The sequence below is a fragment of the Myotis nattereri genome (assembly GCF_964212035.1).
Source record: "Myotis nattereri genome assembly, chromosome: 3".
Taxonomy (NCBI): domain Eukaryota; kingdom Metazoa; phylum Chordata; class Mammalia; order Chiroptera; family Vespertilionidae; genus Myotis; species Myotis nattereri.
The window spans coordinates 201,986,746-201,990,694 of record NC_138077.1 but is presented as its reverse complement, the minus strand read 5'-3'; the positions used below and the strand labels follow the sequence as shown (position 1 = coordinate 201,990,694).

Here is a 3,949-nt window from a genome sequence, read left to right as displayed (position 1 = left end):
GTGAGTGCTGTCTTTCCTTCCAGCATGCTTATGCTACACTATGTCTGCTCCAGTCACTTGAATGTTCTAACTATTTGCATTTGTTCAGTGATGTCACAAGAGTGTCAAGCTGGAGAGAGATTACGGAGCCTATAGAAAGTGTTCTGATAGGCAGTGGACTGGAAAGAGAATGAGCTTTGGAGTCAGAGGTACGTATGAATCCTCATCTCAACCACTTTCTAGCTATGGCTATGAATCCCGTGTTCCTTATTTCCCTGAGCCTCAACTTTCTCACCTAAAGATAAGGATAATGATTTCTACCTCATGGAATTTCATAAGGATTAAATGTAGCAATGTATGTAGTGTTTTGTGCATGGTGATCAATAAATAGATTGTATTAATGTTATCAAACTCATTTCATGTCCACTAGAGTTAATCAATAAAAGAGTACTTTGCTCAGTATCAAATATTAATATAGTTTCATCTCTTTTGATAGACACCCAAGGCGAGGAAACAATGGGTATTAAGAAAATAAAATGTAAAAAACCCCCACAAACCTTAAATATTTACAAAATTGAAGAGAATAATCAAGGATGCTATATATCAGCGGTTCTCAACCTGTGGGTCGCGACCCCTTTGGGGGCCGAACGACCCTTTCACAGGGGTCGCCTGAGACCATCGGAAAACACATATATAATTACATATTGTTTACAATAGCAAAATTACAGTTATGAAGTAGCAACAAAAATAATTTTATGGTTGGGGGTCACCAGAACGTGAGGAACTGTATTAAAGAATCGCGGCATTAGGAAGGTTGAGAACCACTGCTATGTATGGATGTCCAAGTTGTGCACCACCAAACATGAGGGTATCGTTTACACAGACTACAATGCGAATGGCGCCCTCTGGGTTTGCTCTATGTACAACCCAAATAGTCATATGTGGTGGCCCTGAGGATAACATATGATTAATAGTCTTCAATGCATAATCAGATGTTTAGTAACAAGAACAGAAAACAGTGAAAGATGTCTTCAGATTTTACGATGGGAAGCGCCCCTGGAGATTATGTAGTTTAAACTTGCTCATTTTTCAGATGAGGAGCTTGAGATCCAAAGAGGGAAAGGGACATACTTCACCCAGCGCAGAACTGGGACAAGCACCATGTTGCTAGGTTCTTTGCTAATTGCCTTTTGTGCTCATGAACAATTATCTTTGTTGGTAGGAGTTGGCATTCTGAACCATATCTTAAAACCTCCGTAGGAAGGAAGATTTATAGGTGCTTTGCTGCTTCTTATCCTGGTCAGGAATAGACTCAGAATGGCTAAGCAGAATTTGTTTAGTTCTGGGTCTTTGCACTTCAGTATCCTGCAAGTTTTCTCTCCGGGCGAGCAATTCCTGTTGAGCAGCATGCCTTTGAATGCATTTTGTTTGCTTCTGTCTTTGACTTGCTATTAGCTGGCTAGCTGGGAGGTTTCCTAATGCCATCAGACAGGTTGCTAGGCAGTAATCTGAGAACAGTGTCTCTAGAGGCTGACTGAACTCCTTTAAAGTTTGCTAGGGAGAATTGACAAACTTCAAAGTATAATTCAGAAGCAAATAGGCAGAGACATAGTGGGGCCTATGGGAGGCTACAGGAAGCTGATATGGGGCATTAAGTGCTTTGGGTTTCAAATTAATAGCCAGCTATGCATTGCCAATTCATTTTCCCTGTCTTCCATAGTCAGGTATCAGCCAGTAAGTGGATATGTGGGAGGCTATATGCCACTAGGGGGGGCGGGAGGAGGGGGCAGGAAGGGTAGCTGGTCTCTGCCAGTGGCATAGACTAGAGGAGTTCAGATAGTGGAAAGAGTCCTGACTGAGGTCTGGTGCCTTTGGGAGAGGGTTGTGTGGAGGAATTGAAACTGAGCCATGTCCTGAAAATTGGGCAGGCTTGGAGGAGAGAAGGCAGAAAAGTAAAAGCAACAGGGAATGCATGTTGGGTGGGGGATGATAAGCTCAAAAGCTTAGGGGGACAATGTACAAGTTATGTTTGGGAAATAAAATATGGAGCCAGTTAGTCAGAGTCGTGAGAAGTTGTGAAAGGAAGTTAGGTCTAGCTTGGAGGTCCTTATGCTCCAAGCAATGGGGTTTTGGCTTTACCCTGAAGATAATGAAGAGCTATGAAATGTTTATAAAGAAGAACAATATAAGATGAAGGCGATATGGCTAACTAACTTCAATTTAGTCTCTGAGGTATAAAATATTTAGATGGAATTGTGATTGGGCTAAAAGAGGGTTTAACATCACCCAGAGATGAATATATAGATGGATTTCATATTTCACTTTTTTGAGGGGGGGAGGGGAGTGAGTCGTAGCGGGAAGGATTACTGCATGTTCTGAGGAAGGAAAGCATGAAGTTGTTATAATGGTTGTGTGAAAGTTAAATATAGTTAGCAGAATGAGAAAGGATGCTGAGTAACCAAAGAGGTAGACTGTCCTAGTCATGTGCCTATTGATATCAGCCCTTATCTGCCCTAAAGGGCTAGGCTAAGGCTCAAATTATATTTTCCAGGCTCTCATACTAGCTGGTTTCTGCATAGGTTTTGTCAATGAAAGACAGTAGAAGGTGGAGAGAGTAAACTCCCTTCCTGCCTCTGGATTCTGAGGGCATCTTCTGCAGCAGTGGCAGGAGCAAGCGGCGATGACAGCATTGGTGGTGGTGACAGCATTGGCTCTAGTGACAATGACAGCAATGGGTATGGATAGTGGCTTCAGGTACAGAAGCAATGACCTGCAAAGGGCAGGCTCCTGGGTTCCTGCTCAGACAACTGGGCTCCAACGGCCAACAAGAGCCTCAGGGACTCCGTGCCTCTGAGCTTTGGGTAACATTTTTGCTCCTTTAGCCCAGGGTGGGATGGTTTCCTGAAGTTCATCATCTTTGAGTAGTCTCCCTTCTCCTCCCCTCCTTTGTTCCTCCTGTTCAGCAACATCCATGGCAGGGAAAGGACTCAGGACTTGTGCTTCTAATACTCTGGTAGCCAGTTCCTTCATTACTTTGTTCTATTTGAAATAACTATAGATTGGGGAGGACCTGCTCCTTCAGGATTTCAGTCGCAACCTCTTGGCCAAGTCCTCTGCCCTCTTCTTTGGGAACGCCTTCATCACGTTCGCCATCCCCATCTGGTTACACTGGCGAGTATGGCATCTGGATCTTATCCAGCCTGCTGTTCTGTAGAGTGTGATGACCGTTGTAAGCACTTATTGGGTAGCCTTTGCCTACAAAAATGTGAAATCTGTTCTTAAGCACAAAGTAGCACAGAAGAGGGAAGATGCTGTTTCCAAAGAAGTGACTCGAAAACTTTCTGAAGCTGATAATAGAAAGATGTCTCAGAAGGAAAAAGAAGAATCATGTGGAAGAAGAAGGAAGTTGCTGATTACGAAGCTACAACATTTTCCATCTTCTATAACAGCACCCTGTTCCTGGTCTTGGTCATTGTTGCATTCTTCTTTATATTGGAGAATTTCTACCCCACAGTGAACTATATTCTGTCCATAAGTGCTTCCTCCGGTCTCATTGCCCTCCTATCCACTGGCTCCAGATAGACCAGGTCAGCGTCACCCTTGGCTTTGTATCTATGGGTGGTCTGTGGTGTATGGAAAAGAAGCCGGGTGGTCAGGGTGGGAGACACATAAGATGTTTTTACAGTCTGGAGTTTGAGGGTTTGAAAGACCCAACAGAATGCAATTCAGTATTTGTTTCTTGGCTCTTTTTTGACAGGCTGTTGAAATTACATGAATTGGAAGGGAAACTCAGAGTACCAGGGCATTTGTTAAAAGGCAAATGTGTCTGGCAATGTGCTATAATCACAAGAGGAGAAAACAACTTGTTTCCTTGATCTATCAGAGGTCACAGTAACCTGGACTGAACTGTTAGCATTTGTTAGAGTAGCAAGAAGTTAATAGCTGGTTTGTATGTTCCAAGCACAATATT

At 43.2% G+C, this 3,949-nt stretch overlaps 1 pseudogene across 1 annotated transcript; it reads left to right on the top strand.

Annotated features, from left to right (window-relative positions):
* The first annotated feature begins 2,659 nt into the window (after nucleotides 1-2,659).
* LOC308515601 (translocon-associated protein subunit gamma-like) lies at nucleotides 2,660-3,561 on the top strand (annotated as a pseudogene). The gene is made up of 2 exons: nucleotides 2,660-2,695; nucleotides 3,038-3,561. The product of its transcript is annotated as a translocon-associated protein subunit gamma-like (transcript).
* The last annotated feature ends 388 nt before the right edge of the window (nucleotides 3,562-3,949 follow it).